Below are 26,309 nucleotides of genomic sequence, written 5' to 3' on the forward strand. Positions count from 1 at the left end.
CTCCCAATGCCAGCCAGAAAGGTAAATAAATTAGGCTTCTTCATGGACAGCAAGCTCACATTTGGGTACCAAGTGAATGCCACTACCTCTTCCTCCTTATTCACACTAAAGAAATCCTAACTCATATTCTGTCGATCCTGCAAAAAACCATTGTGACAGCTCTAGTCTTGTTAAAATTAGACTATTGCAATGGCCTTTATCTGAGTATGCAACTACAGTTTTTGTGCGCTTTAGAAATATCTACAACATAACATAACAGGTGCAGAGTTCAAGGTCACTGGAGTTTATGATATCCCTGCAATTCACACAAGAGGCCAGCCAATAAGCCCTTGGAGGCAATCTGGTAGTCCTGGAGATGGCACTCTCTGCAGCAAGGCAGGCCTCAAGCAGCAGGGTATTCCTCTGATTAACAATAGAGGCCTCAAACAGCATGGCAGTCACCTGAATTATAAGGCAGTCCTTCTGAAGTCTTTCACAGGCCCAGGAGTGTACTGAAGAGGTACTTCATGAGGTCCTTCATTTACACCTGGTGATGACCTTTGAAGTAGGGTTGAAATGCTGGCTACCCCATCAACGTTCTTCTCTTCCCCTGCCAAGGCTTCATGAAGCCTGTGGTGACAAAAGACTTTCTATATGTGTGCGCTGGAAACAGCCCTTTGAAATGTAAGTGGGGCAGGGAACATCTCTGGCCCACCACTCCTGGCAGGATGGTCAATTCCGCCAACAACTAGTCCATTTTCCCCTTTGCCTCACTGTCTGTCACAAATACACAATGGCCAACTGCCAAGCCCTTCACAGTCGTGTGACCCATGACACAGGCAGCAGGCACCAAATGGTTAGGGCAGGAAAATTCCAACTTTCTAACAGTGGCATTGTCGGAATTGTGACTTAAACTTCAACTTTATTATCGAGTAGGATTTTAAGTTACAATTCATTTGTGTCAACATGTGACATTTCTACCTGTTCTCAATCAAATAATAGCATTTATTAAATGTAATAAGGTAACCCAATGTTATTCTATATGAGAGATAGGCCTTACAGTACAGTAAAATGAATGTAGGAGTTTTTCAATACCAGGACATGTTAAACTTCAAAACGTATGTCCTACTTTCTAAATACATTGTACCCTGCCTTATGTGCTGTTTAGAGGCTACCTTGGGGTAAGAAGATTTAGGCCTGACAAAAGGGTTATGTTGCCAAGTCGAATTGCCAGTTGTATAACTGCACCACAGCCTGCAAAGGGAGACCTGAGCCATGTTTTGAAGTGCTACTCAAGGAAGTGGCACAATGAGTGCGTTAGGCATACTGATAGCATTTAATTTTTAAGTCCATTGTATATGTAATACTATATACTAGGAACTTATAAGGAAATAAATTATATGCTTTTCAGGTGTAAGACAATAGTGCAATGTTTAAAGGAGAAAGCACAAGCACTTTAGCACTGGTTAGCAGTCCTAATGTCAACAAAAACAAAATTAAATTCAGAAAACAGGAGGGATGAAGGCAAAAGGTTTGGGTGAAGACCACATCAAAGATGACATGTCTAACAGCGGATGTTGATGGTGGACCCTTACCGTAAGCCTAGAGACTAATAGTCTGATTTAAAGTTTGGTGAACAGGGTACTCCGGCACAATGTAATGGAGCACTCTGTCTGCCACAATCTAAGTCTATTCACCCTATTTAGAGTTGACCGGACTGTGGGCTTTCCATCAGCAGTGTCCCCGTTGCCTCTGACAACGGAATGCTTACTCCAACAGTCTGGCCTTCGGAGTTAGGGCATCATACCACTCATCATATTTAGGGCTGACAGTCTGATGCCTTTTTCTTCTTTCAATCACTGCCAAGGAAAACCTATTGGATACAAACACAAAATTAAAAATAACGACACCCACCCCAAGGGAAAAAGCTTCCTGAGTGAGGGTCTCATTAGCTCTTTGGATTGCTGACAAAAACAACAGCAACTGACCTCCAAACTTGTGGTACCTTCAGAGAAACTGTCATAACAGCAGTTCCTCTTAAGGTACAGAGATCACCTCTGGGTCGGTAGCTCTCTCTAAATATGGTGGTCGTCTGTCCATCAGGGTAGTGGGCATAATGTCCTACGCCACTCTGATGAAGGGAGGGCCACACGCCAAACACTAAATTAGGTCCTATGACACCCACAGAAGGCCTTTTATCTCCCTAAAATAAGTGTCTTTGCCTTTTCACCAGATTAGTAACAAATGGAACCTCCTCTGATTTTAGAGGCCACAGTCTGGAAGGTCTCTTTTTTTTCTGAAGCATAAATATGTAGTATATCTGTTAATTTTCTCTCAAAGGCTTAAACTTGTATTTTATGCATTCCAAGTGATCGCTTTATTGTCAGATGTGTGAGGCCATAAAAGGTACTGAGGGATGGTTTTGATGCGTTGAAAATCTCTGTAGCCCAAGGGATGATTTCAAAATCCATGTAAACTGAGGAATAGTACAGCTGTAAAATTGATAAACCTATAAGATGTATGTGGAATTTAACCAGAGATACATCTTTGCATTTAAAAATGTCATTCACAGGAGCTATTCATTTGTAGGAATAGTTCAATGAGTTTACCAACCTGAGAGGTAGCTCTTCTCTGTATAACTGTAGAATGTAAGATGGGTATGACAATATCTCTGCTATCCTAGTCCTGAGAATGATAGTCTGCATAACATGAAGGTTAGCTTGGCTGTCAGAAATGTGAACCTTTAAGATGTATGTTATAGGAGGAAGAACTTTCTTTTCAGATGCCCACGTCTATATGAATAGTGCACAATGATGATTAGCTTTACTGAAAGAGGTTTAGGTCTGTGAGAACTCTTTAACATGTGAAATATCACTGCTGTCTGAAATGGAATTGTATATAGTCTCTAGTTGTACTGGCAGCCCTAGGACCTAAGTATATGAATGTCGGTAATCTGTGGAATTCTTGCCTGACTCAGAGCCTGATATGCATGAAGTTCATTCATTGAGACTGTCAGGTTCTGAGGAATTGCATTTATTTTATTTGAGAGACAGTTCTTTTATGGGGGTACCAGTAGGAATGAACCAGCCCAAAACATTTAGGTAGGAAGCAGGTAACATAGCATAGTGAGTAGCATCACTTCTCACTATCCATTTCGAGCCTTTGACATGTGTGGGATCGGTTTTCCATGTGAAAGAGCCTGAATTAATATGTATAACCTTAAAGTCAAACTCTTGAATCTTTATGTCCTGTGTGACCTCAGTGATAGTTTAAGTGAAAGCCAGTAGTATCTGTTATCACTTAAACTGGTATAACCCCTCAATAGCACACTGGTTATATCACATGACAATAGTGTCACATACAGTACATCAACGTAAACCACTGAATTGCAAGTTTTTTTTTTTTTTTAATTGACCCTTATTAATTTTCAACAGGTTAGCATTATCTGACATAATATGCAGGATATTGCAGTACCGGTTACAGAAGCAGCTGTGGTGGAGTGTAACACATAAATTCAAAGCAATAGTTTTGGACCAGTATTGACATATTGTGACTCAAACACAAAACTCTCTATATCCAACACTTGAATTACTGATTGCTCAAGAGTTTCCATACTCAATTGCCTTATATTCGGGATTAAGATCTGGTTACCTAAATTGCAAGTTAAGCCTAGGTGAAGGCAGTGCTTTATTTGTAAGGAAAGAGTGCTGGTGCACAAAGTTCTGCTCAGAAGATCACGTCTGACGCTATTAAATGTCAGTGCACCAAACACCAAGGCTGTGTAGCCTTGAATCTACCCTAGGCCTCTTTAACCCACTGCCAGACACTCTCTGCCCCATTATCTCGCTCCCGATTTCTCCCTTTGTGATGGGTTTTCCATCTTTCTCTTCTTCCGTTTTTCATATCTGTGTGTGTTTTCCTTTTTTTGGAAAATGTCTGAAGAGGAATAATAAGTGGCATCTCCCAAAATGAGTGTCGATGCCCCCCCCCCCCATTCCCCCCCCCCCCTCCCCAACCACTGGCTCAAATTGAGAACTAGGTAAGAATGGCAATTATATACTTACTTTGGAATTTAATGGCAGGCGTTGTACTGAGTGTGGGATTATAGTGAATCAATATTATCAAACTTGATAATCTGTCATACAACTCTCAAACTGAACATCTAAAAAGGATGAATGCAGCCATATGATTATGGGCACCAGTCTCAGCCACCTTGCTATGACAGTGCTGTTGATTCCGTTCTTAGGCATGCTGCACCCACAGCAGTCTGCCCTTCTCTCTCTGGCACTGACCTACTCCACCAGTACACTATAGAGTGAGTTTCCAGTGCTAAATATTTCATGAAGCACAGATTACGCTCATGTGTACTCATTTTTTGAGAGGTAAATCTGCACCCATAGAAGTATGCCTATGGATTAATGTATATTTAGCGCTATTTGCAACTCAATATACTGCAAGTGGTAGACCTGAAATGCTGCACCATGCTCTGGACCCAAGCCTACGACTGGGAATATATATCTCCTGCGGATTTCTATTCCCACTGTACAAATATACTTTTTATTTTCGCAGGGAAAATACTTTTTCCCTCTACATCCCTTCAAATCTTGGAGCAATGTATTCCCTTTCCATCCTGGAAGGGGAGATACTTCACCCATTGGCTGAATGAAATATCTGACCACTTTTAGGATGGGACAGGAAGTGATTAGAGTTTGGGAATCCAAATTTACATATCACTTTGCTTTGTTCCCAGATTCAAAAAGCTAACTACTGCTAGGGGTACCGACTTTGCGCCCCTTGTTTGAGATTTCCTATCGTGGATTGCTGTGCACGTGTAGCAGAGAAATCTGCAGTAGTTAGTCTATTGATGCCTGCCAGGAATCCTTTTGTGAATAACAGTCAGAAATGAACTGAGGTATTTTCAGCCATAAGCATGTTTAAAACCAAAATACCTTCGTGAATTGTCCCATAATTATTATATATATATGTGCGTCTGAAGGAGAAAAAGGTACTTTTCAGATGAAGGACTTAAACCAAACAGGAGGTCAAACTTTGGCATGTGACCAGCATTTATAATGCAATTAGCGTTGACATTTGTTCTGTTATTTCACAAAATAAACATTATTTCAAGCTTTTAAATATTCTTTGATTGGAAACTGTGCTCTCATTCAAATTGCTTCCACTTCCAGCAGTGATTGATTCATAACTGGGCAGCAAAAATGTTTTCTGCAAAACATTATTAGGCCAAACATTTTCAAGTGAGTTGCAAAACAGAAACAAACAATTAACAAAACAGCATGAAATAGGCCTTAGAGTAAAAGGGAACCTCATCATATGGAATATCATTAACAGTCTGGAATGGAAAAATTAACTATTATCTTGCAATGGAAAACGACAGTAATGTGTGCTGTAAGTTAGGATTGTTTCGATGCAGGAAGGTATATCTTTCTGCTCAAAAACCTCCTGACTACAACGCAGGCACCCTTGCCCCATGGCCCGTGGAAGACTGCATTGCCACTAGACCGTCAGAAGTGCATGAACTCAAGGAGAGAGCAGAAGTGCACTATATCCAAAGAAATATAGTACATTTCTTCTTCTTCCCTTTCACATAACAAAGCACAGCAAGTTCTCTTGCCGCGTTGTGCAAAAAATTAGTAAATCTGGCCCAAAATATTTAAACCTACTTGTAAGTTGGTGTATAAGTGCATTGTTATGTTAACATCTGTCTTTGTTATGCAAATAAATAAGGAGTAGACCCAACTGCTATGGGACCTATTTAGGTCAATACAGCAGGCTGCCTGGCCTAAGTTTGTTTCTGAAAAAATGCTCAGTGTCCATGACATGCTCTGAGGTTTCTTATATGGGGAAAACGGCTGCCTCTTTCCTGCTCAATACTGCCATGCTTCGCATGATGTCCCCACCAGAAAAGCAGCATCACAAGCCCTGTCCTAAATAGGCAACCCGAAGACATGGAGCTGGAGGTTCTATAGTGGCTTTTGCTTGCTGGAAAAGCATTGGTAACAGCAGAGCCTACCGAGGGTTCAATGAGGGAGAAAAATCAGTATCTTAACCTTTAACTGAGGCAGAAAATAGACAGTCATGAAATCTGGCAAGTTTGGTGAATTTCCCGTTTCTACCAAGCTTTTAATGAGGGCATGTATTACGTAGTTTGCACCAAGCTCATAAATGCCCTGTGCAGTGTACATCTCATATGCCAGACATCTGATTGCATGCACTGCTTATGTGACATAGTATTGATATAGATAAAATAGACCTACACATATATTGTCTAAAAAAGATTAAGAATGCAAATACTGAAATCATATTCATAAAACACAAATGCACAAATATTGACTACAAAAATATGGCATGAAAAGCATCTAAAATACCTAAGTATCGAAAACAAAAATAAAGAGATCATAAATATCACAATGACAGTAGAACAGAAGACAAATGACCAAAATCACGATACTACAAATATTGTTACCTGAAATATAGCTGAAAATCATTAAAAGGCATAAGCATTTATATTTATTACATTGAGTAACGATAAATATATATCTCAATGAATATGACATACATATATAACAGAGAGAAACATAATAGGCGACTGTCATGTAAGGTAAGAAAAAAATGCAGCTTCTCAACAATCAAATTAAGTTTATGGCTGATGAGGGATGATACTTCGAAACCTGTCCCAGAACGCTTGTTTCCGTTCCAGAGAGGACCTGGTCTGACGGTTGTGGCTGGAATGTTTGCATGAGAGGCAGGGTCAAGACTGATTTGCATATGTCTGGGTCCAGACTGGGGTGGCATAGTGAGCAAAAGAACGATGGATTCAAATCTGATTTTTTGACTGGGGTGAGTAGTTGTAAAGTTTTAGTCATCCGTTCATCATCTTGTGTTTGCCTTGTTCGCTCTAAGTGGCCAAGGGTATGCCTAGACATGGGTCCCTTGCTCGCTGTGCCACTGCATTCATGTGCAAAAAAAACAATTGATGGTGGGAACAGTCCAGCCCGAACTGCCAAGCCAGGTCCTCCCTGGACTGGGAAAAAGCATCCTGGGACCGGTTTCAGGGCATTACCCTTCATCGTCCAGGGTAGCTTAAATCCAGTGATGTAGTGAGCATGGGACCCACGTCTGGGCATACCCTTCCCACTTAGGGTGACATATGCAAAAGAAACAATTGATGGACGGAGTGCTGGACAATGCAAACATTCAACCCCAGTCACAAGGATCTGGGTTAAATCCATTGTTCTTTTGCTCACTACGCCACCCCAGTTTGGACCCAGCAATATGCAAATCAGTCTTGACCCTGTTCCTGGTGGGAACAGTCCAGCCCGAACTGCCAAGCCAGGTCCTCCCTGGACTGGGAACAAGCATCCTGGGACCGGTTTCAGGGCATTACCCTTCATCCTCCAGGGTAGCTTAAATCCAGTGGTGTAGTGAGCATGGGACCCACGTCTGGGCATACCCTTCCCACTTAGGGCGCCATATGCAAAAGAAACAATTGATGGACGGACTGCTGGACAATGCAAATATTCACCCCCAGTCACAAGGATCAGGGTTAAATCCATAATTATTTTGCTCACCACAGCACCCCAGTTTGGACCCAGCAATATGCAAATCAATCTTGACCATGTTCCTGGTGGGAACAGTCCAACCCGAACTGCCAAGCCAGGTCCTCCCTGGACCAGAAACAAGCATCCTGGGACCGTTTTCAGGGCATCACCCTTCATCCGCCAGGGTAGCTTAAATCCAGTGGTGTAGTGAGCACGGGACCCACGTCTGGGCATACCCTTCCCACTTAGGGCGAAATATGCAAAAGAAACAATTGATGGACGGAGTGCTGGACAATGCAAACATTCACCCCCAGTCACAAGTATCTGGGTAAAATCCATCATTCTTTTGCTCACCTCATCACGCTACCTCAGTTTGGATCCAGCCATATGCAAATCAGTCTTGACCCTGTTACTTGTGTAAACAGACCAGCCCGAACTGTCAAGCCAGGTCATCCCTGGACTGGAAACAATCATCCAGGGACCGGTTTCAGGGCATCACCCTTAATCAGCCAGGCTAGCTTGAATCCAGTGGTGTAGTGAGCATGGGCCCACATCTGGTCATACCCTTCCCCGCAAGCCTGGCTGATACCCCACGACTGGTTCCAAAATGCTTGTTTTTTTTTTTTTGCAATTCTGTTTTTATTGAGTTTGAATTTAAACATTTGTACAGGAGAACCATGTACGGCACCATGTTTCACATTCAGTAAGTCATAAGCTTGTACAAACTTTTAGGACATGTCAACAGGCAGGACGGGGGGGGGAGGGGGAACAGCCTGGTGTCTGCGCGCGCACCCACCACCACCCCCCCGGGAGCCAGCCACCCCACCCTTAACAATTCCGGTGTCCTCTATGCAGGGGGGGCCAGCACCACCACCCACCAGCCATTGAGCCGTACGAGGGCAACTGATCACGCCTACACAACTGAGGCGTCAATAAAGTCGGGAAGATTACATGTTATACAAAAGGAAGAACCCATAACAATGGCAGCGGTGACAACGATTCGCTTGGTGCGCTCCTACCCCCTTCCCACCCCGACCTCCCCCCCCCCGAACTCCAGGAGTACCCCTCAAAGTCCCAGTGGGCGCAGTTGTCGCCACGCGTCCCCATACGCCCCATCCGTGATCCAGCGGTAATGGGGGCCATGCTATCCCGTCAGCGGGTTTGCCTACACTACGCCGCCGCCTGCGCCAGTGTCATCCTGTCTGGCCTCGCCTGCGCAGCCTGTGGCACCCTCCCCCTCCGAGCGCCGGAACTCAACAAGCAACTGTTCCCAGCGGTCCGCCATGGGCTCCCTCCGCAGCCCCAGGGTGTCCTCCCTACGGATAGCCGTCCCTTCCGCTCTGGCCCATGCCTGAAACGATAAACTCCAGGCCCGCACGTGCGGCGGGTCGTGTGCCTTCCATCTCCGGGTGACTGGTTCCAAAATGCTTGTTTCTGGTCCAGGAAGGGCCTGGCTTGGCAGTTTGGGCTGGACTTTTTCAATGAGGAGCGAGGTCAAGGCTAATTTGCATATTGCTGGGTCCATACTGGGGTGGCATAGTGAGCAAAAGAACAATGGATGCAACCCAGGATCTTTTGACCGGGGGTGAGTGGTTGAAAAGCTTCATCACTCCATCCATCATCTTGTGATTGCTATGTTTTTCCTCAGTTGGCAAGGGTATGCCCAGATCTGGGTCCATGCTCGCTGTGCCACTGTATTCAAGCTAGTCTTGCTGATGATGGGTGATACCCGGAAACCAGTCCCAGGATGCTACTTTCCTGTCTAGGAAGGGCCTAGCCTGGCAGTTCTGGATGGACAGTTTCCATGCGGTCCAAACTGGAGTGGCATAGTGAGCAAAAGAACGATGGGTTCCACCCAGATCTCTTGACTGGGGTGAGTGGCTGAAAATTTCAGTACTCCATCCATCATCTTGTCGTGTTTGCCATATTTGCCCTAAGTGGTCAAGAATATGCGCATACATGGGTCCCTTGCTCGCTATGCCACTGGATTCAAGCTAGTCTGGCTGATGATGGGTATACCCTGAAATTGGTCCTAGGATGCTTGTTTCCAGTCCAGGGAGGACCAGGCCTGGCAGTTTGGTCTGGAATGCTCCCATGAGGAGCAGGGCCAAGACATATTTGCATATGCCTGGGTTCAAATTGGGGTGGCATAGTGAAGAAAAGAACGATGGATTCAACCCAGATCTCTTGCCTGGGGGTGAGTGGTCAAAAGATTTTAGCACTCTATCAATCATCCTGTTGTGTTTGTTATGTTTGCCCTAAGTGGCCAAGGGTATGCCCAGAAGTGGGTCCCTTGGTCACTGTGCCTCTTGATTCAAACTAGCCTTGCTGATGAGGGGTGATACCCCGAAACTGGTGCCAAAATGCTTGTTTCTGCCCCAGGGAGGACTTGACCTGGCAGTTCAGGCTGGACTGTTTCCATGAGGAGCAGGGTCAAGACTGATTTCCTTATGGAGGGGTCCAAACTGGGATGGCATAGTGAACAAAAGAACAACTGATTCAACCCAGATTTCTTGACTAGGGGTGAGTGGTTGAAAGCTTTCAGCACACAGTCCATCATCTTGTTGTGTTTGCTGTTCCTAATGTGTAACATGGATGAAAGATGTAGTTTCCCAATATTTGATACAATCAAATAGTTTGGTTACATTTCTATTATCTCCAATACTATTACTAGGCTTCGGTATAAGAAATATATTAGAGAATTTTCTAAAATGCATGCCCATGTGAGCCTGAAATTGCTGCAACATTGCACCTTGTTCTTACTTTTGCCCAGCCTGAACTATCAGCTGGCAGAAAGAAAGGAAAGCTCAAAGAGGCCAAGATGGAATGGGAAGATAATCCTTGGCATTTTGTGACCCTATCTGCCTCTAATAACCTTTTGGAGCACCCATTTGTTTTCAAGTTGTAAGTCATGGATAGAACCCTGGGTCTAGCCAATCAGGAGGCATTGAACTGATGAGGTCTCAGGCTGGAGATGTTCTTTATATGTTGATGGTAAGGCTGGAGATGTCCTTTATAGGTTGATGGAGTGTACTTTAAGGGTCCCTGGTGGGATTAAGAGGCAAGGAGAGATCAGGAAGATAAGGTAATGAAAGACTTATGCAATCATTTCTTGATACTGCACAGTTAAATAGGAAGAATTTTGAGGAATTAACTGGCAAAATGCTAAAGATGCATGATATCTTCAACCAGTGCTATAGAATGGCAAAGAATAGACGGATGCAAATTATAGGGAAACTGTATAAACTAATCTCCTAAAGGGATCTAAGGAGAAAACAAGACAAGCAGCATCCGACTATTTTAGACACAAGAGGAGCTAAGGGCACAAAAATGCATCATCCAATTGATTTCTATATTACCAAGAAGAATTTGGGAAAACTATATTGATATATTAAGTAACAAAGAACTAATCTGTCACTGTAAACATGTAATTCCGAACCTGCAGGGTGTAATAGAGTTATTGTGAAATCTGATCAAATCTATAAAGAATGAAAACTCTTGGTCCCATAAGACTTTTTATAATACTAGCAGACTGCTGAGACAGAAAGTCAATAGTCATTTAACAAACAACCATAGGCAATCATATCACAGGCTTTGCAGAGAAAGTTCTATTGTATATTTGTTTCATTTCAACACCTTTTTCCACATGACATCCATAGAGAGCCTTACTTTTATGCAGAAAAATGCCCCAAATGAATCCATTGTTAATTAACATTAGAACGAACGTTGATTACAATGGGGTCAGAAAGTGATATTTTGTTTGGCTTGCACACATACTCGTTTGAAGTAAAAATATCGGTTCTCTAAAGGGAAAGGTATGCATGGAAGGACATTGAAATATGGAATTGGTTGTCTGGTGGAGGACCATTCCTTACTTAATAAATAGGTTTTTATGTAAACCACCTTGCTCGTCCGTCGGATAGATTAAACTGGAATAATGCATGAATTCAAAAATTGAAATTATGTTATGCCTTCTGCATGTGCTGGCAAAAAGAGAATGGCCTACTACAAGTCACATGCAGGTGTTCCTTATCTGTATTAGTGTATTTCTGCAAATTGCCCACATCATATTTCAAGATCACAACATGTGTTTCTTTTAAAGTCATACCTCTACATTGTATCAGTATTTATTATCCTCTAGTTCCCCTGTTAATCCTACCAACCATCTGTATGATCTCACATACCCCAACTACTGATCACACCTAACTACTATTAACTCGTACTAACTACACAAAGAAACTGGAGTAAATGCATGGAATAATAATAATATCGACATTTGTAAAGTGCAAACAATCACCCTTAAGGGTCTCTAGGCGCTGGGGGCCATCGGGAAGATTAAGCAAGCTATTGCCCAGAGTCACATGCTGCTGGGTTTATCTGCCACCAGGGATCGAACCGTGATCCCCAGATTCCAGAATCAGTCACCCTGGCCCCGGTGCCACTCTTGGCATGGACTCTGTGAGACCAAGACTGATCCAAATAACCAACAAAGCCAATAACCACTTAATTGACCGCTAACCTTGGGCTTCCAGGGCAGTGTGTTGCCTGGCATTAGGCCTTTCAATGCCTTGTCTGAGGTTGTCTGTGCTATATAAATGCAACTACAATACAAAGCAATTCAATACAAAGTGATGTTCAAAAAAGTGATGCAAAGTTGTGCAGAATCTGACTCAACACACACCTATCTTTGATCTGGCAAAGAGAGTGCTTGTTCACAGCATGTGTCAATACACAAATGTAGCACCAGTGGAGTAACACAGGCCCTCGCAGCCCCCACGGCGCGGGGGCCCCCAAACTCTAGGGGGCTCCCTCAGCAAAGTACCCTGGCCGGCGAACTCCCGATTGAGTCTGGAGAGGGCCCCTCCAAGTACCTTGCAAGGGGGCCCCCCTCATAAGTGATTGTGAGGAAGAACCCCTAATTTATTGGTCTTTACAGAGCTTAATGATTTTCATTGTTTTAGTTTCTACTGTTGGGTTGAAATAGATCATTCTCTTGCAAATCACCTGGACATAATGACTTACATGTACCAGTACTGATAAAAGGTACATCGCTTGCTATTCATATTATTTTTATATATATTGTGGAGAAGTGTGGCTCAATGATTAAAGCGGCAGACCCTGATGCAGAGATCTAGCCTGGGACCAGGTTTCAATTCCCCGCCTCAGCGGGTCTTGGGCTCAAAAATTCCATGGACCTGATAATTCTTGCCTCGGTGCATATTCCAATCATGGAGTCCCACTCTGCAACTCTGGGCAATAGCTTGCTTAATCTCCACAACGGCCCCCACAACGCTAAGGATGCCTGGCCTCCACCTTGGGGGTGCCCAGGAGTGGACGCCTCACAGGGAAAGCCAGGATGGGTTCCACAGCGGAATTCGTACAAGTGCCTTGAGACCCTTGCGGGTGAGTAGTGCGCCATACAAGTATCAAATTTATATCAGTGCTTAGGCATAGTTTTGATGATTAATCATTTTTTAAGCAGGTGGGTGATGTATCTTTGAAAATTAAATCAAGAGACTTCTTTCCGTATCAATAGTTTTCAAAACCTTACCAAGTAGACATTTTTTATTTCTCTACTGCGAAAAGGTACACAAAGGACTCTCTGCATCAAATTTGCAGGACACCATTCAAGGAATTCCGTATATCTTCTCACTGAGAAATACGTAAGAAAAATGCACTAACAATTGTTTGTGAGTCTACATTTCCGTGAGTTAAAATGCTATGAAGATGTCTACCATGCATTGCAATGTACAGCAAACATTGATTGCTGTTGCAAAATTGCATTGTTGAAACCAACCACCATGCCAATTGTTTCCTCACATACGTAGCACTTTAGTGTCATCAACTGTTGCTCCTAACAAAAAATCAAAAGGCCGAAGGCTTGAGTGCTTTGTAAATGCCAGTTGAACCTCGAAAAGGACTTATTTACTCATACTACGTGTTACATTTTTTACAAAAAAATATTGTTTATGTATATTTTAGAGTGCGATACAATTAGCTTGAAAAAATATGTCTTTTCAAATGGAAAAACAGTTTGAGAAATGCTCGACTTCTTGTTGTATCTTGTACAAAGCAGAGGAAGATGTTTTATTACAGAGTTAAAAAATTGGAATTTTATTCAAAATACGTTTTGGTATAGTATAAAATATGCATGAAGAGTTAGACCCTGGCCAGGTCAGTGGACTCTTTGACCTCTCCACTAGCGAAACTTCACCCACAAAATTTACATTATGCAGTTGTTCTACTCACAATGATTTTAGTGTAATCCTGAATAGAAAATTTATATTTATTTATTTTTCCCTCATAATGCTAATCATACTTTGACATTTTGAGCTAACAAGACTGACATTTGCATGCCTCCTGCTTGTGATATTGTGAGATATGAGATGGGGTAATGTATGCATAACTTATGGAGCTGTGGCACAACATGTACAGCTTGGTGCCATACAGAACCCTATTTTTTTCATGTACCCCCTGAATAGCTGCCATCCTATGTATAGGATCAAATATTATTCGAATTCTAGATTTTCTCTAGAGTATAAATCTCAGGGAACTTGGCTGAGAAAGACTGGGTGCACAATAGAGCCAATTGGCATCTCAAATATATTTAGCACTAAAGCAACTGCTAGGCTACCTGTCCACAAAAAGGCTGGCTATTTAATTGTGTGCAATTACATCCTGGCCCACAATTCAGATGTTCCTGGAATCACAAAAGTCTCTTGCCCCCACCCCGTTGATTTTTATATTCGGGAGGTCCTAGATTGATATATGCTTCCACTAACCCAGGCTCTAGGCGTTTCTTAGATAACCGTATCAACAACATTTCTTTTATAGTGTTGGGCAAAGTTCCGGTTTCACATATACTGTCATAAAGGCATTGGCGTATGGGCACAAATGCAGTTGCATAGGCCTCATAAATTAAGACTGTAAGAGATCCGAACCTGGCATTTACCAGTTGCCCGCCCGCTTATGCTACTCGTATCTCCTGGGGCATGATGGGGCCATTATCCTCCTCCCTTTGTTCCTGTGTGTGCATGGTGATCTCCATATCACATAGATACTCCTTAGTTAGCTTTGTATTATGCTCTCCAGATTCTGCAGATAAAGTTGAATAATAGACATGGAACTCTGCGCTAATGTCAGTTTGGGAATAATGGTTGTGACCTGCAGAATTTACTAGTTTTGTGGTAGAAGTCCCACTGCATTCCTTCTGAGTAAGCCAGGCTAGGAGTCTGTGAGGTTTGTCACACTCCGTGTCTAAATACCTTACATGCTTTATAATCATGACACTTCATATGATGTGCGAGGACTATGTGCTGTTCCCGGAGCTGCATTCTATGTGCCTCCTCTGAAATTGTTATTGTTAAGTCCTAGGGGCTGCGAATGGTGCTGTATAGAGTTCAGCTCCATTGTTCGGGCTTTTGCCACACCATAGGGGTGTCTGATACAAGATCCGTGAAGCACCACCTTGGATATGTCTCACTCCCTGACAGCGGACTCCCCAGTGCCCTCATTCTTCAAAAAGTAATTATTAATGTTGTCTCCAAACAAAGTCCTGAAGTCGGGGCTTCTAGGGCAGCTGGCTGAAAATGCCAGGTCACCTCCTGCGCATTGTGGTGACTCCATGCAGTGCTCAGTAACATTAGGTCATGGTCCAAGTATGTTCTCCTAAGGTGTTCAGTGTATAATACTTGTGGTAATATGGAGCCACTGCAGCACATCTTATCTAAGTGCACATGTAGGTCATAACCTGGTGAGTAGAATGTGCACTCATGTACATCGGTGTGTGTGTGTGGCACCATGTATCCAAGAGGCGTCTGACCCCCGCCATCCTGCTAAGACCTCAGCTACCCTACTGGAAGATGCTATCACCAAAGGTGGGTGTGATCTGTCCTTAAAAACATCTTCAATCCCATTAAATCTCCAGTCACCGCCATAGGTGACACCATAAATAATATGCCTCGTCAATTTAAACAGAGTCACAGATTTCAGCCAAGTTAGTGCACTCACTGGTGAATGTCAAATAAGTAATATAGAATAAATGCCCCTCCATCGTCTTTTTAGTGTAATCAATTCATCTAACCTAAGGTGTGTCTCTTGAATGAGCGCTATATAAACTCCCCCACTTATGGAGATGTGTGGTGATAGCATGTCTCTTAGGGAGCTTATTAAGGCCTTGCACTTTCCACGTCATCAGTGTGTATTTGCCTAGCATGCTGGTTGGTGTCATTCTGTGTGACATCTACAATCTAAATCTGTCAAACAATAACAACTTAGAACAAAAACTAAGCTCCCTCACTTGGGGCCAGGTTGGTGTTACCCATCCAGAACAGTTTTAGAAACATGAACCCTGTTACTATCCAGTTTTTCATTGGGCCCTAGTGAGTAACTGACTCTGTATAAATAGGGGGATTGGCATGTAGCAAGGTCATTCAAACCTGAAATCGTGCCCACGCAGAGTACAGATGGATGGGGGCACAAAGATGCCCTGCTGCACTTGTCGTGACACTACAGCAGGCAGGAAAGTATGCCTTTCTTGCCATTTGCAGGATAGTGTCATGGTCCTTGTAGTTGAGGAGATGCAGTTGAGGAAATGGTCTGGGTGCAGCACCAGGTGATGCAGGCAAGCAGGCACACAGTATGCCCTTTCCACCATAAAGAGAGGCGAAAGACCATGCATAGTCACCAGCTCCCACCACCAGTTTTCCATGTATGTGGCTAGATTTAAAAGAAACAATTGAAGGACGAAGGTCCCGTGCTCTCCATGCCACTGGAATCAAGCTATCCTGGCTGATGAGGGGTGAAACCCCGAAACCGGTCCTAGGATGCTTGTTTCCAGTCCAGGGAGGACCTGGCCTGGCAGTTCGGGCTGGACTGTTTTCATTGGGGGCAAGATCAAGACTGATTTGCATATGGCTGGGTTCAAACTGGATTGGCATTCTGAGCAAAAAAAACATGGATTTAGGCCCAGATCTCTGTACTGGGGTGAATGTATGACATTGTTCTGCATTCTGTCCATCAATTGTTCTTTCTGCAGTTGTGGCTAGGTTTAAGCAATCAGATCATTAAAGCAGTCGAACGATGTGCACACTATTGAGTCTTGACCATCCTTCCAATTACTCCATTCATCGGTCTAGGAAGTGCACGGTATCTTTAAAGGTGCACAACTCATGCTGAGGCTCAGTAGTTACAGGAGCAATGGTGTCCAGCTTCTCTTCTGTTTGTTTCACCCTCCCCGTCAATGATTTATGATGTTCTCAATGACAACCAAGTCAAACTTGTCTTCAAGAGCTTCCTTTGTCTATGGTATCACTGATAATATGGCATTCAATTTAGCTCGCATGATGGGGTCAGTGTATATAGGGCCTCCTGAGCACTTCTCTGCCCCATTAGGGGTGTGGTCCCCATCAGTTTTTGTGTCATTGTCATTTTTGCTTGGGTGCCACTTTGCTGCTTTGTGGCACCTCATTAAATCCCTCGTTCACTCTCTCGTTGGGAGCCTGGTGGGAGCATTTTGCACTTTTGCAATGATATTTTCTTGCCTTGGGGGTGACCAGGAGGTAGGGTGACCTCACCTCCAGCATGCCTCGCACACCCCACCTGGATCCTGTTTGGCAAGGTTGGATGCTCGTTGGTGTACAAAGTGCATAGTGTTTTTTTGCTGGGCTGTGGAGACTTTTAGGAGTATCTGGTGAAGGGGTTGCCCCCTACTGTGCTCTCTGCTTCTGCTCAGGTGATGGGCACCTCCCCTGTGTGAACAGTCCAAGCACTCACTGTGGTCTCCAGGAATCCAATGCAGCCCAACCAGTGCAGTAAGTGCACAACGCTGCACCATTGGCAAGGGTCCTCCTTCCATCACAGTACAGTCCACTATCAAAGCAAACACAAGGAGATGAAGGACGGAGCGCTGAGACTTTTTAGACACTCACCCCCAGTCACAGATATGGGTTGAATCCATCATCGTTCTTTAGCTCACTTTGCCACCCCAGTTCAGACACAGCTATATGCAAATCAGTCTTGACCCTGTGCCTCATGGGAACAGTCCAGCCCGAACTGCCAAGCCATGTCTTCCCTTAACCTTAAACAAGCATTCTGGGACCGGTTTCCGGCTAACATCCCTAATCAGCCAGGCTAGCTTGAATCCAGTGGCAAAGTGAGCAAGGGACCCACGTCTGGGCATACCCTGCCAACTTAGGGCGAACAAAGCAAACACAAGGAGATGATGGACTGATGGACGGAGTGCTGAAACGTTTTAGACACCCCCAGTCACAGATCTGGGTTGAATCCATCATCGTTCTTTAGCTCACTTCGCCACCTCAGTTCAGACACAGCTACATGCAAATCAGTCTTGACTCTGTGCCTCATGGGAACAGTCCAGCCCAAACTATTTGCTTCAGTCCACTATCACCCATCATCTGGGTCAGCAGTAGTCCTTGCAAAAAGCAAATCTTGACAAGCTCAATGCAGCCTGTGACCTCTCTGCAATCGGGACCCTCAGTATCTGACTGGGCACTGCTCACAGCACTGCTCCCCATGGCCAGGTTTGTGCATCACCATCCCACTGGGAGCACCCAAGCCAGTCTGGTGAATCTTATAGTGGCCTAAGTCTCAATCCGTCAGCTGGCCCTCCGTCCCGCAATGCAGCAGTGATGGGCCTGTGACCATGGCATGCAGACGAGTCTCCCAGCCTTAGATGGCTGCAGAGGCCTCAACTTAGCCTTTGCCAGAGCAATGCCCCTGGCAGCGCCATTCAGTGCCAGAGAGTAACCAGGTAATTTGAGGGAATGCCCACATACTGCTGCATTGATGGATGGACAGCCTACAGCCTATACAAGCTGTTTTTCTGGATTATTGTTTGGAGCGCAGATGAAGACAGCCACTATCTTAGGCAGTGAGGCCAAACCCCTCTGAGTAAAAATAGTTATAAAGGAGAAAGCTTTTACTAATCCAAACATAAAAATAAGGCCTCAGTGCAGGGGAAAGGAGTGTGACGAGTTGTCTCAGAGTTACTGCCGCCACTCAGAGCACTGTTAATGCAAGCAGCGCCAATGAAAAATGTAGGCATTGGTTAGTACTGTCAATATATGTAAAGTAGAGGCTGCTTCTTTGTCATTCTCAGTCACTAAGCAAGCAATAATAGTTTTAACATTAGCATGATCTGGGTGGGATTCACAACAGATGTTTTGTTGCTTCTATGGCAGAATATCAAGCAAAACAATTTAGAAACATACAATTATCATCAAAAATATTGTTTGCAAAGATAGTGTAACCTAAACAAGAACAAGACATTTACAAACATTAAATAAAGACATACACAATACCGTTGTACAGAACTACACATATATTGAAATTAATTTATTGACAATCAAATTGTGTTTACTGTCATTAAAAAATATCTTACATCAAAATACACTAGACTAATAACAAAATGCAGTTACATATAAAAATATTATGGTATGTAATTATAATTATATAAAAGCTAAACACTAAATAAACCGTTTCGAAATACATGATGCTAAAATGTAACTGCATTGAAAAATTAAAAGATTTTTAATACTAAAATATTGAACTACACGAACCTCTAAAAAACTATTTATTTAAACGTTAACCATTCATATATAAAATTATTTAAACATTACTTCCTAAAACTGTATATATATATATTCACTGAAAAAAAACAAAGATTAAAGGGAATTATAGCTAGGAGAAAATGTCAGTTAAAACATATTGTTTTAAACAAACAAAACCAATAAACTTCACTAGTTATAGTTATCTCAAGTAAATATTACTCATGCTCGAAAGTAACTATAACTAGCATCCTCACCATGCAGAGTGTTGTCATCAATGATCTCATTTCAGAAGTTGTAGTGTTGTTATCAATGATGTCATGTTGTGAGAGAAGTAAGCTGTAAGGTAATAAGCAGGACATGGCAATAATGGTGGTTATAGTTACTTTAGAGCACAAGTTAAAGTCACTCTACTCCCCTTTTCAAAAAATACGGTCCCTCGAGTAGGGATTTCTGGTGCCAGAAAAAGGCTAGGGGGGCATAGTATCCCTTCCCTGTCCCTTTATATGTTGTCTACCTTATTTTCAGGACCTGGGATGAAGTCCCGAGCTCTAAAATAGCTGACACCACATCATTGTTGTGTGGTGACAGGTAATCAGATCTTATCTTAAGATCTTGTGGCTCCACTGATTGCCTGCGGTGTGAAATGTGCACAGTTTTAGCCTTAATTTCTCAAAAACGACTGAACACATTGATACCAAATCAAAAAAAGCATGCTTTTTGGACCAAGATTTAGCTTTCTTTTTAGCAGTTTTTTCGGCATCACTGTTCAATTTTCCTATGGAAAAATTATTGGGGAGAATGCGTTTCGGGCCCCTCAATTTCCAGAAAGAAGATGAGGTGGATGAGACTTTTTTGGAAAGTTTTGTGAGGATTCGTCAAACGGAGCCAAAAAGTATAAGCAATCAAAAAAATGCAGTTCCTATGGAAATGTGGTCCTAACTACAGATACCCAGTGGCCAGCATTAGCACATCACATAAACACTAAAGGCCTGATTCATGAAGGTACTTGAAGGTAGTAAAGTTAGGAGTGCGGAGTCTCTACCCTTGCGTGGAGTCTCCACACTCGAGACGGAATTTCCGCATGGCGCACTGCAGAGAGTGTGCCATATGAAGATTACACTACAAGTGCAGAGACTCTAGCATGAGTGCAGCGACTCCGCCCTGTAAATTTATTACACGTAATTAACTTTGCAAATCAATGTAGCATCCCACTAATAGGAACTAGAACTAAAAAATCAAAGACCAAACAAAACAAACAACAAAGTTAGACTTACAACTAAACAACCAATTCAAACACTTTGCTAATGAAATATTGGCTATGCAAAGAACACAAAGACACGCAATGATTTCTAGCAAAAAAGGAAAGCAATACTCTGCTGTATTGTGCATAGACGAAACAAAATATCACTACATAAAATCCATAAGCATAAATGAAAAATGTATAATACATGTTTAAATAATCATGGCACTTAAAAACAATGTCATCTAAATTAAATAATGTATAATCCTATAACCCACAGATAAAATACTGGAAAGAGCCCTGTATATCAAGTCTCAGAAGACAAAACAGTTAATGGGTCACATGGGATATACTTACACTAAGAAAGAAAACTCTGTGAGAAAAAGCACTGGAAATGTACAATGTATTATTTCAATGCATGGTATGGAAAACCTACGACAAAAAAGATTATTTGTTGAATATGTTATCAAGCATAATCACCCCCCAACATTACAGGAATTAAAGTCAGAAATGTATTACTAGACCACAGGGAAGTTAGCATGATCCCACAAGAACTTACTGGGACAATTAAAAAAATGATTTTACCAGATGTTCCTGATAATACTACAGGCTCACTCCCAGGTAGTAAAAGTGAAAACACTCTTAGCTAAAGTTCAAAAAGCAACAAATGAAACCAGGCAGCTCTAAAAAAGACACCAGCACATAATTAGCCCAAACAATGTGACTATAAAACACAGCAACTTCTGTCTGATAACACCAAAAATTACAATATATAATTATTTATGCAACAGTCAGCAGCCTACTAAGATTAACCCAAAGCAATATGTGGAAGATGAATGGTGCATTTAAAGCATATCCTCCACCATGCACACAAATCTCTATAATACACTGTGAATACCACAACACACATATGCTGTTAATCTTCTCACTTTTCTTATTAAAGTGCAACATACTACAAACTACTAACAAACTTCAAATCAAATACTAGCAATTATTATACCCAAAAAACACTTACCTACTTACTTTGAGCAACAAATGAAACTACAGTCCAATCTAAACCACATTGAGGAAAGGGTTGGGCTTTGAGGGGATAGATTTACTATTACTACTCTAATCTAAGATACATTAGCAAAAGCGTTGGACTTTGAGGGGGTAGACATACTATTTGCATGCTAATCTAAGATACTTTGGAGAAAGCATTGTGCTTTGTGGGACTTCAATTTACTATTCCCAGTCCAATATAAACCAAATTGAACAATCACTTAAATGATTATAAACAAAAATGTGTACACATATAATAAAAAAATCTTTCATTGATATAAAAGCACAAATAAATCAAATAGTACAGTTTTAGAGATGTGGGGGTAGTATTGTATTCAAAACAACCCACAAGGTAATTCCTTTTAACCTGAATTAAGATCTTATTTAATAAGAACAAATCTTATGACACAAGTTACATTAAATCGTATTGCAAAAAAGTAATAATGTACAATTTATCACACATGGTTCACAAGATCTAGGACTCTATGCAGTCTTTAAACAGCATAATTGTTGTTCTTCATAGTTCATAAGAAAGCAGCACATGTACAGCTGACTTGTGCTTCGCAGTAATAACACTGCTTCATCAGGGATGTGAAATGACAAGTTAACAACTTCAATTATAAAACATAATTGTACACAATTTTAAAACACTATTCAATGTCATAATGAACATCATAAAAAATGATGAAGTGTGATTTTCAAAATAAAGCATGTAGAAAGACTACTCTATTATGTCCTCACAACATAATTAGAACATGTAGGGATTTGCTCCTCAAAAGATAAAGAGAGACCAAGTAACAAGGAAACCTAGAAAAGAAAGCAATATAAAAATACCCTGAAATGAGGGTCAATTGACATAAACAGATCCAAATTATGGACGTTATTGATTAATATAGGAGTGGACCAGAATATTGTCAATTTCTTGTCCAACTTGCATAGTGATCTTTCTGCTGTGGTGAGATACGATTAAAGGGGTAATCTCTCACCATATATAAAGACAGCAAGGGAAGTTAGACAGAAATGTGTTCTAACCCCCTTACTGTTTACATTATATGTTAATAATCTAAATTTGCCTCTGTGCTTAGCCTGTAAAGATATCCCTCGTGTAGGGGACTGGTTAATTCCTGATCTCCTTTATGCGGATGACGCACTGTTAATGTCGAGGACAGTGATGGGACTTCAGTGTTTACTTAACTCTTTAGTTGATTACATGGCCTCACTGGACTTAAGCATACATTTTTCCAAATTACATACAATGATACTGGTACCAAGAGCTAGAAAACAAAAAACTCAAATTGGCGAAGGAAATGAAATAACAAGGGTGACTACTTTTTCCTATTATGGGGTATTGTTTGATGAAAGGGGCACATGGGCTCCACAAAGAAAGGCAAAAAGAAATTCCATGCAAAACCTACTGTAGTGGTCCTCGACTTCGCAAAGAGGTTGGGGCCAAACCAACTCAAGCTATGGTAAATATATATAGAGCCAAGTGCATTGCTGTCGCTTACTGTGGGTCTGATATTTGGGGGTATAATGAGGCAGGAGAAGTCCAAATAGTGGAGAACAAGTTCTTTTCAAACCTGCTTTCAGTTCCGCAATCAGTACCTTCTTATAATATCCATCAGGAATTGGGGGTTGGTTTTGTCTCAGACCTGTTTGCAATGACTCCACTTCTGTGCTGGATTATGATATGAACCAACTCAGAACTGGAACTGAACCGTAAAATAGAATGGGACTGTCTGTCCATAGACAGAGCGAAAAACATTCCATGGCTATGCTATATAAGAGTTTAGATGAGAAATAAGGGCGTTCTGCCTTATTTGACTCAGAGAGAGAAGCCAGAGATCTCCTGAAGCCTACGGCACCAGCCTACATATTACCAAAAGTGACCCCACTGATTGAACCCCATTTAATTGAAATAACAATCCCCTATCATTGTTTCCTTTGAACGAGGTTCAGACTAGACCTGTTACAATCTGTGTTGGCGGAACCTCAGGGGTGGTGTAAGGTGAAAGACTTGGGCCCCTGCTCCTGTTATAATTTTTCTACTCAAGATTTTCTGCACTTTATGGTGTCATGTGACATTATTGTTTTAGTTAACCGAACGAAGTATTTTGACTAGCTGACTGACCTCTAAAAGTAGCTTTGATAGTACAATTGTTCTCATTAATAAACAATGATTCAAAGGTCAACTGTGTCATCACCCAGTAAAATGTCTGATAATATCTGCACATCACTGGCTACAGTTCACCCCACGCAAGTATTGTAAAATCTACAGATCAAGCAACACAAGAGGTCCATAATCATTATGCTCTCAATTGAGCCAAAACGTATATAGTATAAATGTAACAATAAAAGAAGTCAAGTCCAAAATACAGTCTCCAACTGTGCTGTCTTACCTAGTCATATCCACATCTAGTTATTTCCAGCTCAATAATTTGGTAGAACAATGTAGTGTCCCTCACCATTCAAATGCACTCAGGGGCACATGGCTTATGAAGCTTGAATGAGCAGAACAGTTTTAGCCAATTAGTAAGCTTTTATATCCACCTTTGCATTCTTAGTTTCAGTCATTTTTTAAGTCTAGATGACGTTCAATATTCTGTGAATCAGTCTGACTGCCAGAGTGTGTGCTACTACTGGTGCTTGTGCTGACTCTGCCTTTGTTTCCTTTGTTATTACTTTTCTCAGCCTGGTGAGTCCCATTTCTCCGTTCTCCAGAAAGTTACCTTCAGCAATAGCTGTGCTGTCTTCCCATGATTCACTCCCTCTTACCTATTCCTCAAGCTGCTATTTAGCCTAGCATTGCCAAGAGTTCCCTCAGAAGGACTTCACTGACTGGGCAATTGTACTCATTAGCAGAACCACACAGTGGTGCCAAACCTAGGGCTGAGAAAGTCTCTGAAGGGAAAACCTCCAGACATGGTACACCAGGTGAGGACAAATGGCAACTATATCATAGTTCTGTAGCAGGGTACTATTTCTACCCCCTATGTGTCAGAGCTAAAGCATGTATGTGAGCAAATCCCTAATCCACCAATCTGGACAGAACCATTCAGGCCATTGGCTGGGCTGTGATGAATTGTTCACAATGCCCTGAGAAGATAGAAGCTGTAGGCCACATGCCCTCTCGTTAACTCAGATACATCTCTTGTGTATGAGCCTTAATCTCAGGTCACTGTCTTCAGGTCCTTCAGAGTAAACAAGTACCCAAGGCTCACCCTGACAAGATGTTCCCACAAGGGACCATCATGTCATATACATTTGACTAATGACTGCTCTTTTGTGCTTTATGCTGCTAGCCAATAGAATCAAAGTGCCCATGTGGGCCTCGCTTGTAGTTGAACTTGTTACCCTCACCCCCAATACCTATGTGCGAGGAGAACATTTGCGGTGTGAGTGTATTTTTGTAACTTTGTTTCTTCATCAAGCACCTGACTGTGTGGTCACACTGATGTGCGAAGAACTGTATTTAAGGGCCTGTCATTGAGCCTTGGACAAACATCACAGATGAGCAGTCAACTTGATGCCACTTGATGTTCCCCCAGCTGGGTTAGATAGCTGCCTTATCTTTGATTAGGTTAGACTTATCTAATTTTTCATATTCTGCTGTTTTGTTCTCTTCCTATCCCTGCTAGGTATTGCATACTTTGATAATTCCTGTGTCTCTGACACTCACTTATATAAGATTGAATTGAATCATTCCACTCTGCTGTTATCATCATACTTGAGTTTTCCTCAATGCGTAAACTGTATTGTAACTTCTCTGTGATGATTTACGTGTCCTTTGACACATGATTGCTTAAGTTAGATTGATTGTATAGGTTAATAAAGCTTGCACTCCAGAATTGTGAAACTCGCCTCTTAGACTCTCCTTGTCTGTTCCAGAGCATATGCACTCAAAAGTTTGTCTGGTTCCGAATTCTAAATGCTTCTCCAACAGTTCAAAGAGAGGGTTAGAGGAGTAAAATTTGTATATTCTGTCAGGTTTAAGGTGCCTGTCTTTTGGCCCCAGACATCACCACAGGGGCATATGGAAACCTACCACAACCATGTGTTTTCAACATTTACATATCCTATGGTTCCCCTCAACTTCCCCCTATTGACTTGGGCTAACCAGTGTCCTGTCTACCTGTTTCTAAAAGATGCAAGTGAGCATGCTGTAATGTTAGCGTCCTTGCTCATTGTTCTGCCTCATGTTTCAGCTTATCTATCGGTGTGATGTGTACTGCTGTGACACGTCAGGCAGAAAATGAAAACAGCAGAAAGGAGAAGAGAGAAGCAGACACCCAATTTTGTTAGCGATCGGGTCAAACTTAATTAACTGCCTCTTTTGTTCTCCCACGCAGTTGACTGGTACTTCCTGCAATGAGGTAGTGCTTTTTCCATAATGTAACCTCTCTCATTGTGAGAAATGTGGCACAAAGACAGACCCTTTACTGTGAAGTAGAACCTGATGCTATGTATGATCTGGTTCTGCTTCACAAGAGCCACCAGTTTACCTCACATCTCAAATCCCCCAGTACCTGTCTGTCATGGGGGACTGCAGTGAAGTAAATGTACTTATGATCAAAATATAACCCAGCTCTGCACAGTGTTGTCATCAATTATGTAATTTCAGATGTTATCAGTTATTTTATTACTTATGTCATAGAACATGTAATGAATGGTGTGATTTGTGAGGTCATAAGCAGTGCATGGCAAAGATTCAAGGAATAGTCACTTCATTTAACTATAATTGGTAAATTTAGGTGTTTAATTTGTTTTAAACATCACGTTTAAATTGACATTTTCACCTATCTATAACGTCACTTTAATCTTTTGTTCTTTAGTGAATTGTGAAGGGTTTTCTTTAACTGTGAAAGAAAAATATTATTACCAGACCTAATTATAATTAACTTTAATCTTAGTTTTTAGAGT

This window comes from Triturus cristatus, chromosome 8, assembly GCF_964204655.1.
Source record: "Triturus cristatus chromosome 8, aTriCri1.1, whole genome shotgun sequence".
NCBI classification, from domain to species: Eukaryota; Metazoa; Chordata; class Amphibia; order Caudata; family Salamandridae; genus Triturus; species Triturus cristatus.